At 43.8% G+C, this 15,000-nt stretch overlaps 1 protein-coding gene across 23 annotated transcripts in view; it reads left to right on the top strand.

The window, feature by feature from the left end:
- The window catches only part of NRXN1 (neurexin 1), a 1,212,452-nt gene that overhangs the window by 443,536 nt on the left and 753,916 nt on the right, over positions 1-15,000 (top strand). The gene's annotated exons all lie outside the window — the stretch shown is intronic.

Genomic DNA, 15,000 nt, shown 5'->3' with positions numbered 1-15,000 from the left:
TATTGTAACATCAACAGCAGGTTGGCATTCAAACTACCTCTTGGGTTTTGGTAGGGTAGAGAACCACAATGTCAGCTTTGTAGAATTCAGTGGTTAAAAAGAAAAAAAAGGGAGCGCACTCTCTGAACCAACTGAGGAGGAGGGGGAGCTCTGGAGGAGATATACTTACCCAAGCCATGGAGAGGAGGGAGAGCTCCCTTCTGCTGTGAGCAGTGTAGTGACAGAGCTTTGCTCCTAACCACTTCCTCTTACTTTATCCTATAGTAAAATCTCAATAGCTCCACAAGACCTACATTGAAGATTCAATAACAAGTTGATTTTAAGACCTTAAGCTTTTAATTATATATGTCCTGAGTTTGGTTGAAGGAAGGCGCTATGGGAAACAGCCGGATGCCTGTGGCAGACCATGCAGGAGATGAGAGAGAAGCAAGGGGGAACACCTCTAGGCCCCTGCAGCTTGCATGGGTCAGGGGAATAACTTTGATGTGTTGTTTTGTGTTGGAAGAATAAAACTGTGCCCTGAAGGAAGAGCCTGAATAGACTATGAGCATGGCATTAGTCCTTCCTGGCTGTGAGACAGGCCAGCAGCCTACTCCACCTCTCTCCTCATGACATGCTGCCAGAGTTGTGGTCAGTGGAGGCAGCTGAGTTTGAGCCCTGTTGCTGGTATAAGCGAGAGGGGGCAGCTCTCAAGGCATTCTCCATTGAGGCCCCACACCTTTGAAACTCTCTTCAGCCCTTGGTCATAAGAGCTCAAATTTGTTAGGATTTACAGTGTGCCTTGAGGTTTAGCTTTTCTCCATCCTGGGAGCTCTATCCTTCCATTGGAAGAGATAGGGATCCTCTCAAAACAATAGTATGTGACAGAGTAATTATATATTATAATATGGACACACAAGGGCACAAAATTAAGGTGATCCTTATGGACAATGCTCTGCCTGTAGTCCCCTTTTTATAACAAGGGGTATCGAGTTCAGAGAAGTCTGCTGATCACAGTTGTGGTAGCTTGGCACAAGGAGAGACTCCAGCCTTCAGGTCAGACGATCTCAAGCCCTTTTGCACATTTATAGAAGAAAACCAACATGCAGCCTGTGGATATCATAGAGCACTGGTAATGTATGCTGCCCACCCATAGATATGAGTTAGCAAGTGGGCTGCAGCATATTCCTCCCACTTAAGTGCCTCGTGTAGGTTTGGCCCCATGTAGAGCACACTGAGATACACCATTCTTGAGACTAGCAGAAGTATTGGGAGCATAAGCTTTCATGGGTAAGAACCTCACTTCTTCAGATGCAAGTAATGGAAATTTCCAGAGGCAGGTATAAATCAGTATGGAGATAACGAGGTTAGTTCAATCAGGGAGGGTGAGGTGCTCTGCTAGCAGTTGAGGTGTGAACACCAAGGGAGGAGAAACTGCTTCCCTTGGTGCTCACACCTCAACTGCTAGCAGAGCACCTCACCCTCCCTGATTGAACTAACCTCGTTATCTCCATACTGATTTATACCTGCCTCTGGAAATTTCCATTACTTGCATCTGAAGAAGTGAGGTTCTTACCCACGAAAGCTTATGCTCCCAATACTTCTGTTAGTCTTAAAGGTGCCACAGGACCCTCTGTTGCTTTTTACAGATTCAGACCAACACGGCTACCCCTCTGATACTTGACACCATTCTTGAGGTGATGAAAGTATGTATAACTGTCACAATCTCCTTGGAGATGGTAAAAAAGCTATATTTGTAATTGCTGTTATATAATCAAGTCATAGCAGAAAAGGATCCAACATAACCCCCAGATATTCAAGAGGATTGTCTAGATTGAGTGAAATGGAGACATAAACTAATGGACGTTATCCACAAGTGGCAAGCAACAGAAGCCCATGCCTTCTCATTAAGCTTCCCAGCTGCCCTCTACATGTCAGCTGGAGGGGAGACAAGATAAAATCTTGTGGAATTAAAGACAACACAAAGACTAAGGACCCTTAGAAAGAAGGAGTAATTGCCGCACCCTGTCCTGTGGAAAGGGTCGACACAGAAAGATCAAAGCCACCTAAGAGCTGCAGCATCCACTGTAAGCGAGTCAATAAATCCTAATTGTCAGTAGTATCAAATACTGCTGGAAGAATAGACAATTTCAACATGGAACTTGTTTTTCATTGCTGGGGTATCATGATACCAGCGCTGTTTCTGTGCCATCCCCAAATCTGTAGCCAGACTATCAGACAATTGTCTCATCACAACTTTCTCTATCAAAAATGGAAGATTAAATACTGTCCAGTAACTAGTCATTTCCAGCATCGGGGTGTGTGTGTCTCTGTGTGTATGTGTGTGCCTTTTTTTTAGTCAAAGGCTACAAGACAGCATCCTTAAGAGAACCAATAACTTGCTTTCCTGAAGGGAGGTACTGACAATCTCACCCTGTAATGGACTCAATACTTTCCCACAGGCTTTCACCTGCCAGGAGGGACACAGGTTCACATAATAGGATAAGGTCCTCCCAATACCTCCAGTACTTCAATGAGCATTAGTGGCCTAAACTCAGCCAGAAAAGACCTACCCTTTGTCTACTCCGGACAACATTCTGTAGTCATGAAAGCAAACACCTCAGTCTAAATACACATCATTTTACTATAAAAATAATCAAAGTTTTTCTCACTGAGTGGGACACAAATAAGACACTGAGTGGAGTCAGATTGGGTTGATCAAGCACTCAGAACAAATGCTCTTGCTGAGCTTTTCCAGATGCTGTGATAAGGCAAAAAATATCATGTTTGCCTGCTGTACAGCTCAAGCATGTGGGATTAAAAATTATTTGACATAGCTGATCATATTCAGCACCAGAGTTCTGCCCCTGCCCCTGTAGGCATCTTCCCTCACATTTCATATGTTATAAATCATTTGTATACCAAGGTGAACTGTGATGATGAAGCCAACTATAAGGTCAGCTAGGGGCTACCCGTCAAGGGTAGAAGACAAAATATTATTGTAAAATCCTACCAAATCATCAACAGAGTGATCTGTTGGAGGATCAGTCATATCCTTCCAGGTCTCCTGGAAATGCTCTGGATCCATTAGCCTACAAAATGAACCATCAAAACAGGTCCCTCATCCTGACAGGCTACGTGTGCCACAACCTAAAAACATAGGATATAATAGTCAATACATGACAGGATGGGGTGAAGAGACAGACTAACAAAAATAATAGAATATGCACATTTCTTAGCCAATAAGAAGCAGTAATTGCATCTCACCACCTGCCTACCTATTAGTATGTTGCAGTTTATACTATGCATTATGGAGGAGGGTCCTGAAGGAGGATTCATAAATTTTAGGCCAGAAGGGATTATTACATCATGTAATCTGACCTCCTGTATTACAGGCCGTAGCAGTTCACCCTTTTAACCCTGTATTGAGTCCAGAAACTCAAGATAAGATGACGGCTTTACAGATTTTGACTGGAAGCTCTTCAAATTTGTAAGAAGAGACATGGGAGAAAGCATGAGAGTCCTTGTCAGCATAGCAGGCAATCAAGGCTGGTGCAGTGAAGATTGTGAAGGTCTTTGGAAGTAAATGCAACAAGTTTGTGATTGCAGAGAAAGATGGGGAGCCAGCTGAGGGACTTAGAGAAAAATGACATATACTGATGAGGCAGAAAGATAATTTTAGCAGCAGCAATTTGGATGGATTGAGGTGGGAGAAGCTAAGGTATCAGGGGCAAAGAAAAGGAAATTATTACAGTAGTCAAGGGATGAGATAATCAGGCGTTGGACAATAATTTTGGCAGTGTGGACAGAAAGGAAAGATCAGAGCTTGCAGATGTTGCACATGAAGAAGCAGGAAGATTTAGACATGGCCTAGATGTGCTGGTCAAAAGAAAAGGCCAAGTCATGCATAAAGTATGGGTTTGAGACACAAGGAGGACTGTGGTCCTGTGCACTATAACAGAAAAAGGGGGAGTGGGCAGGGGTCAGGGGAAAGATCAGGAAATTGATTTTGGCCATGTTATGTTTCAGTTGATAACTAGATGTCCATGAGAAGACGGTAGAAAGGTAGGCTTTGAGATTCTAGTATGGATGAAGGAAGAGAGGTCCAGAGTAGAGGTTTGGATTTGACAGCCCTGTTGGATGTGGGAGATAGCTCTCTGCATGGTCCACAGTCATCACTTCCACATCCCTCTTGACAGTCTATGACCTAGTCTGGTTCCCAGGCATCCCTTTGCTACCCCGCCTTCTCCTAGGGGCATAGTACCTTCTTATATGGCTCTCCTCATGGCATCGACAGTCAGCTCTTTGCCTCCCTTTTGTATAAGGGCCTCATATGGTCCTTCCCTTGCTCTGCTCCTTCCCTGGGGCTAGCCTTGACCTTACAGCTCAAGTCCGGGCATTCCCTCTGCTGGTGCCCCTGTTGCCCACAGGCCCAACATGCCCATCCCTTCCCTGTTCTCCTCACCAGTGGGTGTTTTCCTGAGCTCTATTTTCTTCCCATTCTCTGGGTGAGGTCTCTGTCGCCCATCCCGATAGGAACACTCTGCTTTCCAATGTCCTTGTCGCCCACAGGCATAACATTCTCCTGGCCTCTTGGTCCTGGCAGATGACAGAACAAGGAGCAATGGTCTCAAGTTGCAGTGGGGAGGTCTAGGTTGGATATTACAAAACACTATTTCACTAGGAGGATGGTGAAGCACTGGAATGGGTTACCTAGGAATGTGGTGGAATCTCCATCCTTAGAAGTTTTTAAGGCCCAGCTTGACAAAGCCCTGGCTGGGATGATTTAGTTGGTATTGGTCCTGCTTTGAGCAGGGGATTGGACTAGATGATCTCCTGAGGTCTCTTCCAACCCTAATCTTCTATGATTCTACCAGCCACCTTATACTATATAAGTTACAGCAGTGTGTGTTTTATGTTTTACCCTCAGCAATGTGTTTGAAAGGGTACTATGTTTCAGGAGGAGAGCCCAGGATCACATTCCTCTTTACATACAGATGCATGTGAAACATCATTCCTATTATCACTATGCAGCACAGAATCCGGAACACCTCAAGTATTATTATTGAGAATTGACAACTATGGAGCATTTCCCCAGGAATGTCATTTGGAAAGGAAATTTCCGCGATCTGGCATGCACCTATATCAAAATATGATTATAAACGGAAAGCAAAAGTGAGTCAGACAGATGTTTTAAACAGGGGGTTGGACTAGATGACCTCCTGAGGTCTCTTCCAACCTTAATATTCTATGATTCTATGATAAGATGACTGGGATGAAGAGGACCTAGACAGATAAGGGAACCCACATTGGAGCAGGACAGGCTGCAGTAGGGACCCAGACCCTGGAGGAGGGAGGCAGATTGCTCCTCCTGGCAGAGAACTGAGGCAGGAGAGGGGCATCCTGAGGGCACAGCTGCATGGGAAGCAGGGATGATTATACCCCCTGGGGTAGTCAGTCTTAAGGGGGAGATGTGTGATGGGACGTGTGCCGCACTCTGGCCTATAAGGGGTTAATAGAGCCCTAAGGAAGCTGCACAGAAGGCAGCCAGTTAGAGAGGGGCTGTGAGGAGCAGCCAGTCAGGGCTGCGATGGCCCATATAAGAAGATCTGCAGAGCAGAGCAGGTTCAGTCATTCCCTGGAACTTGAGGAGAGAGAAGGGCCGGCTGCCTTGCAAGGTGAGGGTAGCAAGCACCCTGGACAGAACAGTACTTCAGGCAGACACCTGGGGAGCTAAAGGCAACTCCTGGTGGGCTGCAAGGATCTGCAGGCTGAGGCCCTGAGACAAGGGCAAAGAGGGTGCTGGGGTCACAGGGAAGTGGCCCAGGAAAACCTACTGGAGGGGGAGCTGCAAGCAGCGGCTATCTACAGGGTTCCCGGGCCAGGACCCAGAGTAGTGACTGGGTTCCCCCCCACACACACACGCACCCTTTCCTCACCACTGAGGAAGTAGCCACACAACTGGCTGTGGTTGCCACTGAAGGAAGTGGTTGGACAGTGAAGTGCAGTTTCTCTGGAAGGGGGGAGAACTAAGTGTAAGACAGCTGGAGGGCTGTGTCCTGAAGAGGATGCCGCAGTCCTTGGGGTGACATGGATCCAGTAGCAGAGATGATGGCAGGCGAGACGCCACCAGGAGAGGGCACAGAGATAAGTCCCAAGACAGCCAGTAGGAGGTGCCGTGGTGGTGAGTCCCACCCTGTCACAAGCCCAAAGAGTCAAAGGTGTTAATAAGACCCTGTCATTGTCCAACATTAAACAGAGACCTTCGCCTGCTTAGTACCATGACAAACATATCATTAAAACCTTTTCCACGTTGTATTCAAGATACTGAAAAGGGAAAACAGTTCAAACATTTGAAGTGTAAGCTATTTTAACATCCCTTGTTCCCTTTCCCTTCAGCTGGAGAGTTTTTAGAAGGAACCCCACCCCATTTAACAGTCTCTCAGATAACATTAAAGAGGCTAATAACTGTCCTTTTTGGGAAAAGAGAAGAAGTTAGTTGAGATAGGCAGGAACTGGTGTTACTGCTGCTATTACAGTTTGATCCCGTTTCCTAGAAGACAAAATAAGACCAACACACACACAAAGAAAGGGAAAAGAACAGCAAAAACAGAAATCTCTGTCTGGCATTGACTTTTGTTTGCAACTTCACTGCTGGAGAAACACAGGCATAACACAGTCTTATCAGTCACTCTGAGAACTGGCAAACTTGTACCAGCATTGGGCTGTTCAGGGCATTGCTTTTAGTTGCCTCTTCCTGGTTACAGGCTTTCGGAAGTATTGTAAAATATACAGGTTTGGCTGTTTAAGCCAGATTTTTATTAGAGAAAAGGAAAAAGGAGAGGGACAGGAAAGAGAAGAAATAAAGTGGGGAAGGAAAAAGACATGGTGGGGGAAGAGCAACAAAAGTGTCACAACCCAGGTGATGTTTGGGGCTCAGCAAGTAGAGGCAGTAATATCATCTCTCTTTGGCCTGCTCTGGTCAGAACATCTCTTAGGTTTAGGATGAAGAAGGTCCAGGGTCCCAGAAGGGTAGGAGGGCAGCCATGATGGTGAAGCTTGCTCCAGTAGCCAATTTTTCTCCCCAAATCTCTTTCTTTAAGGATCCCCAAAGTAATGGGCAGAATAGTTAGGCCTAATATCTGACACCAATTTTGGTTCACTGATTTCTGGTTCAACACTTCTCTTGTTTACAAGACATAATCTTAACATAGTCCTTGAATGATCTCGTAGGCCTTTTTGTTTGTACTAATTCAGTCTTTGACTTCCTTTTGCAACTTTTCCCATCAACATTTATTATTCTAGGTTAATGTGATCACACTTTGTAGCATTGAGCTTAGAGTAAATGTATAGGCCCAATTATCATAGCATTTCTGTGTGGCAAGGGATGAGATAGGATCAGCAACACTAGCTCAACCACTTAAGGATTCCTCTTATACTTTGGGAACAAGTTGGCTTTGTGCTTCTAGATCAGAAAACTTAGATTAATGGAGATGAGGCTTGGACCATAAATATTTGAGGGTAAAATATGGTCTGCTTATTTTACTAGTTTTCTCCTTTTTGCCTCTACTTAGATATACATATGCATATATAGGGATACATATATAGTACATGCACAGCCAAAAGACAACATGCATACACAGTGTAAAAAAGGACTTGTTTCTGCCTGTATAAACCACTTCTTTCATCACTGCTGCTTAATGCTATAAGCTAGTAGCATAGGCCAAATACTTTCACTATGCTTACATATTAGACGTTTGGCTTTCTTCTTTCCTGCCACATTGGCAAGGGAAGAGATTTAGACTCAGGTTTCAATTTTCCAAAGTTAATTAGGTCACATTTTCAAAAGTGACTGAAATTCCATGTGTCTGAGGCTCTTTTCAGTGGGACTTAGGGTCCTAAAAATGCAGATAGGAGCCTAGTATGATTTTCAAAAGTGCCAGCACAGGTTAGCCTATCCTGCCTAGATGCTTTTGAAAATCCCATTAGGTGCCTAAATATCTTTGAAAATCTGACTCTTAGGATGCTAAGTCCCAGTGAAGGAGGGCCTAAGGGTAGGTCTATACTTACCTCCGGGTCCGGCGGTAAGCAACCGATCTTCTGGGATCGATCCTGGAAGTGCTCACCGTCGACGCCGGTACTTCTGCTCAGCGAGAGGAGTACGCGGCATCGATGGGGGAGCCTGCCTGCCACGTCTGGATCCGCAGTAAGTTCGAACTAAGGTACTTCAACTTCAGCTACATTATTCACGTAGCTTAAGTTGCGTATCTTAGTTCGAAATGGGGGGTTAGTGTGGACCAGGCCTAAGACATATTGGCTCTTAGTCGCTTTTGAAAATCTGACTCGGGCTCCTAAGTAACTTTGTCACTTTGGAAAATTTTACTCTCAGTCTACTAAGAAATCAAACAATGAAACTATTTCATTTCTCTTTTGAAAGTTGTTTGTGTGTGATTTCCAATATCTATACAATTGCCCTCAGCTTTCAAACCTAAACAATAACAAAGTGGTAAGGATTTTCAGTTCAGCTACCTTAATTCAGAGATGACTGCTGAATGATAGGAATTGGCAATGATATCCAACAAATGTGGCTAGGAGAAGGGTGTCTCCGTTTTTTGTTTTTTGTTTTTTTTTTCTTAAAAAGGGGACTTATTTGTGCTAAATGCTTTTTGTGGGACAGAGAGATGAGACTGTGCCAACCAAATCTCATCAGGGTCATCAGTTCTGGCACTGGTGCCTGGGTCATTGAGACTGACCCCTATTACAGTACAAACTACTTCCATGTAACAACCGCACCAGGAAAATCTCATGGTATGGACAATTCTGGAGTCCTATGCAGCACATAAGACATGCTCTACCTCTCTGCACTGTGGTCCCTGATGGTACAGGAGTTCAGTCAGCCGGTACCAATGGATCCTCAGGCCCCAGCTGTGTGCTTACTGCGCAGCAAGGATTAGCCCTCGGTACTGGGGGGGGCTAGATCTTTGAAACTTTTGGTACTTTCACAATCTATGCAGTCTGGGGGTAAACCCAGCATGATATCCTTGGTACTAATCTCTCTGGAGAGATGGCCTAGGACTTTGGGGGTGCCTCTCACAGCACACCATGGTCAGGTGACAGAGAGTCCTCCTCAGAGTCTGAGGTAGGCTCTTGTGCCCCTTGCTCTTGGAATAGAAGGCAGCACGCCCCTTCTCCTTCATCAAATGAGTTCCAGTACTGGTATCCACCTGATATCCAGAAACAACCTAGAGACAGGGACCCATGGAGCAGTCATCGCTGGGGTCCTATGCTGTACCCATGACCCTACTGGAACTCCTGGGGGCCCTGCCTCCCATTTCCAGGTCCTCCTGAGTTCCTCAAACTTTCAGACTTCCTAGCAGACAACATTCTAGCACATGGGAGGAGGTCCAGGAGGTTATCATAATTCTGAGCAAGACCCTGAAGTCCTGTAGCCTTTGGAATCTCCAACCATTATGCTGCAGGAGGATCAGCCTCCTTTGTATTCTTTCTGTTCATTGCCTGATGAGACTGTAGATTGCAGAGTAGTCCTCACCTATCCAAGATCACTTCAGGGGTTATCAAGACCTTCTAAAAAGAGTTGCCACCTTTCTTGATATTCCTGTTGAGGCGGTCCAGGAGAATTCTTACAGACTGGTAGATATTCTGGGTTTGGCAGGGTCTTATAGAGTGGCTCTACTATCAATGACGCCATAGTAGAACTGACAAAATCCTTGCATCAAATGCCCCCCGCTCTGCCTCCCACAGCTAAGAAAAATAAGATCAGGTTTTGTGTCCCTTCTCAAGGACATTTTAATACCAATCCTTTGCCAGGCTCCTTAATAGTCTCAGCAGTGAATCAGAGTGCCTCGAGCTCAACCTGATTATACCCAAAAGGACATGGACACAAAGAAATTAGACATTTTTGGTAGGAAAAATTATTCCACATTTGGACTACAATTTTGTATCACTAACTAATAAGCCTTATTAGCCAGATACAATATGCTGAAGTTCTCAGACAAGTTGCCAGAGGATGCTAGGCAGGATTTCCAGAAACAAGGGCAAGTTGGTGGCTTGCACCTCTCTGCAAGCATGTTTGGGTGGCATGAATCAGCAAACAGAAGGATGGCATCTGCAGTGTCTATGTGCTGATATTTGTGGCTTCAATCCCAGGTCTACTTCAGGAGCTCAAGCAAATGACCCAGGATGTCCCCTGCAAAGGTCTTATGCTTTTCTCACAGAAGATGAACCTTTGAGACTGTTGCAGTTGTTGAGAATTTATACACTTTTCCCTAAAAGAAAGCCATTCCACCCTCAGAATTTACAGAGATACCTGCCTTTCCCACTGAGACAGCCTGACCAATATAGGTCATTTGGAGTACGTTGGTCAGTTTTCTTCTTCGATGAGTTCTTCCAGATGGGAAATCCCAAAAACTTTGACTGCCTTGTGGAGGATAGAGTATCAATGTGACAGATTCAGTCACAGAGACCCCCTTGGGACTGTCACCTGATGTGCTGAAATTATCTCTGAGCCTGTTTTTCCTGATGGCTTGGGACTCGAGAGTCCTGCCTTGTTCAGACAGACATGCTAGTCTGCTGTAACACAGACCCAGGTCTGTTCCACATCCCCAAAGCTGCAGAATTTAACCAAAAACTGCTCAGCAAGTACTCCTGTCTCCAGCACCCAGACATCCAGCTCCCAATGGGATCCAAACTCCAAATAAATCGTTTTACTCTGTATCAAGCTTATACAGGGTAAACTCATAAATTGTCCACCCTCTATAACACTGATAGAGAGCTATGCACAGCTGTTTGCTTCCCCAGGTATTAATCACTTACTCTGGGTTAATTAATAAACAAAAGTGATTTTATTAAGTATAAAAAGTAGGATTTAAATGGTTTCAAGGAATAACAGACAGAACAAAGTAAGATACCAAGCAAAATAAAACAAAACACGTAAGTCTAAGTCTAATACATTTAAGAAACCGAATATAGGTAACTCTCACCCTCAGAGATGTTCCAATAAGCTTCTTTCACAGACTAGATGCCTTCTTAGTCTGGGCCCAATCCTTTCCCCTGGTACAGTTCTTGTTAGTTCCAGCTCAGGTGGTAACTAGGGGTTTTCTCGTGACTGCAGCCCCATTTGTTCTGTTCCACCCCCTATTATAGCTTTGGCACAAGGCAGGAGGAATCCTTTGTCTCTCTCTTGGTTCCCACCCTTCCTTCTAAATGGAAAAGCACCAGGTTTAAGATGGATTCCAGTATCATGTGACATGTTCACATGCCCTGTCAGATTCCATTACACACTAGCTGGCACCCACATACACAGGAAGGCTTACAAGTAAACAGAGCCATTTACCACCAATTGTCCTAGTTAATGGGAGCCATCAAGATTCTAAGCCACCATTAATGGCACACACTTTGCATAGTTACAATAGGACTTCAGAGTAATACTTCATATTTCTAGCTTCAGATACAAGAATGATACATTCATACAAATAGGATAAACACACTCAGTAGTTTATGAGCTTTGTAATGATACCTTACAAGAGACCTTTTGCATAAAGCATATTCCAGTTACATTATATTTACACACATAAGCATATTTCCATAAACATATGGAGTGCACGTCACAATCAGATCATGACATACAATTTTCTCCCTCCCCCTATGTGCTTAGTCCCATATTACCACTGTCCTATGTACTGTGGACCAAAATTATGCCCTGCAGTTTATTTCCATTCCCCATCCCAACTTCCTTCCCTATCAGTCTTCAGGGATCACTCTCATTAGGATGTCCTCCTCTGTTTGGAAGCTATAGAATCAGTTACCCCTCCAACAAGGAAAGGCTTTTTATGACTTTTTATTCATGTTACTTTCTGATTCCAAAGGCAAAAGGAGGTCTCAAACCCATCTGGGACTTGGAATCTAGCGCATCTGGCACATAAATATCTTTCAACACCAGCTACAACAGTGCCATGAGAATGCCTATTCTCACTTTTAGATGACATTGTAAACAAGCAACAGGGTGCATTATCTTCTGCAAATGTAAACAAACTTGTTTGTCTGCGCAATTGGCTGAACAAGAATTGGGACTGAGTGCACTTGCAGGCTATAAAATTTTACATTGTTTTATTTCTGAATGCAGGTTTTTTTAACATAATTCTACATTTGTAAGTTCAATTATTATCGGTTTACAGTCCTATAGTTCTAAGGTCTGATTCCTCAAGAGTATTCACAAAATGCATGGCGGTGGTAGCTGCATTCCTAAGGAAAGTAGAGGTGCAAGCATTTCTGTATCTGGGTGGTGTGAGATTGATCCAAGCTCCAACTGGAAGTCTGTTTATCCAGGATCCAATCCCTCTCCAGTGTTCTGGGTCTGTTGATCATTGAGGACAAATCAATATTCTCTCCAGTTCAGAGAATCGAATTTGTTGGGGGTGATTTTGGATTATACTGTGGCCAGGGTGTTCCTACCTCAAGCTGGATTCCAGACAATGTTAAACATTCTGGCTTGATAGGCCTTTTTCCCTCACATCAAGCAAGTGTCTCTACAGGTCCTCACAGACAACACTATGGTACTGTTCTACATGAATAGGCAGGGAAGGGCCAGATCAGATCAACTTTATACATTTTGGGGCATTTCATCTTGCAATACATTTAAAAGCCTCCAACTTCTCTTTTGTTCAGAATAGCTTGGTGGATTGCCTGAGCAGATTGTTCAGCAGAGGTCACGAGTGGTCTCTTAGGCCAGATATGAGATTCATTTTTCAAAAATGGGGCCCTCGTATAGACTTGCTACTTGTCTCAACAAAAAAATACAATTCTTTTGTTCCAGGGCAGATTTCAGTCAGGAACAAAAAACAATGGACAGACACTGTCCCGCTATCTTGGAAAGACAAACTGCCGTATGCCTACCTTCCCATTCCCCTCCTTTTCTTGGTGTTGCTCAATTTCAAGCCACGATCATACTCGCTTGATCCTCCTAACACTGATTCTGCCTTGCCACCATTGGTTCTCTGTGCAGCTGGGCCTCTCAGCCAGGGCTCCTTTGACATTATGTTCAGAACCTTATGTGATCTCCCAGGACTATAGTCTTCTGCCATGTCCCAACCTGGCTGCTTTCAGTCTTATGGCCTGGATGCACCATGGATGATGCCTCAGGAGGTTCAGGGAATGTGCAAAAACATTCTCCTGAATAGCAGAAAGCCATGTACTAAATACACTCACCTGTATGGGTGGTCAAAATAGAAGGGTATTTCACCATTCTGGGCCTCTAGCCAGCATGTTTTGGACTACTTGTTCACTGGAAACAACAAGGCCTATCAGTTAGTTCCATAAGAGTTCACCTGGGAGCTATCTCCACTTTCCAGATACCATTTTTGGGTCACTCAATGTTTTCTAATATGATGTCAATTTCTTAAAGGATCATGACAGATTAGAACTCCATGTCATGGATCCCATTCCTCCATGGGACTTAAATCTGGTGCTAGAAAGATTGATGGATATGGCCTTTGAACTGAGGGAGATTGGATGTGGCCCCACCCTTTATATCATCGTGCACCAGCACGAGGCAGATGCTCTGACGGGTACCACTAAAGGAAAAATTCCTGACTCTGGTGCCCTGGGCATATTCACACCTAAACTGGAACGGACATATGCAACATATCTCAAAGAATGAATTTACAGATCAGGTTAGTTACCGTTTTTATATGAACAAAGCTTCTGTTAAAGTCGGAAGTCCTGCCCAAGTGAGGATTGCAGAATGAGGCTTGTAATTCAAGTAACTTGTTTCCTAGTAACCATGTGTACTTTGCCAACAAGACACTGTTGTTGTTTTTTCAGATGTATTGGATTGACAGAATTACAAAATGCCTAATATTGTCCAGTGAAATAAGTCTCCTTGCAAATTGACAGCATAATTGCTTGGCTTGGGGGGAGAGGGGATCTGAGGCTGTACTCAGTAAAATACTTGTGATTCATTTAAGGCTTGTCAGAGTCATATTTATCCCATAATGAAGATGAAAGTTACAGATGAAGTAAAAAAAAAAAAATGTTGGGCCTGCTCCATCTCCTGTTGAAATCCATTACAAAATTTCCATTGACTTCACAGTGAGCATTATCTGGCCATTTTTAGTGTAGAGGGTTTTCCTTTTGCCTGTTTCATTCAGACTTTGTGAAGTTTATTGATGCAAATGGCTGTGCCAGGTGCTCAGCACCTCTCAGAATTTAATCAGTAGTACAAATGCCATAGTAGAATTAAAAGTAAAATGATAAACAGAATATTACATACTATCATATAATGGCGATCCTGTGTGAAGATGTTGTAGGTTCAGTGCTGAACCCAGTTACAGTCCCTTGGTGCTCATGATATATTCCTTAACATTGTTCATCCTGTGCACTGAATGAGGGTGGGGTCCTATGGAAAAACAAAAGCATGTGATCATCCAATTCAAGACTATATCAAAATGCATATGGACAAGGGGGGCCGAATAATGTTGCAGACTTACACCTGGCATTTGCTAACTTTTAGTGCTTGATTTTGTGATTTTGAACAACATCCTTTAAATACATTTTATGTAATTATAACAAAAACGTTCTATCATGTGTAAACATTTATGACCCCTGACATTGGCTCGAACCTAGAACTTACAGAACAGATTTCTGTCACAGCTAAAAAAATAAGTGTGTAATCCGATGGCTGTTGTCCTCTTTAGCCCAGACACTCAGAGGAGATGTAATGCATTGAACCAGTGTGTTTAAATACTAGTGTTAGGAGGGCTCATTCCAAGTGTCTAAGGTCTACGTAGTTGCTGCTTTTGAAACAACCTCCTGCACTGGTCATCAGCACAGGACTTAATGTGATTTTTAGCACTGCAAGCACAAAACACTATTGTTTGCACTGAAGTAGTAATTGTATTAGGACTGGTCTACACTTAGGCCATGTCTACACTTACAAGAAGAACAAGAGTACTTGTGGCACCTTAGAGACTAACAAATTTATTTGAGCATAAGCTTTTGTGGGCT

This window comes from Trachemys scripta, chromosome 3, assembly GCF_013100865.1.
Source record: "Trachemys scripta elegans isolate TJP31775 chromosome 3, CAS_Tse_1.0, whole genome shotgun sequence".
Taxonomy (NCBI): Eukaryota; Metazoa; Chordata; order Testudines; family Emydidae; genus Trachemys; species Trachemys scripta.
The sequence above is the reverse complement of the archived record's forward strand: the minus strand, read 5'-3'. Positions and strand labels throughout refer to the sequence as shown.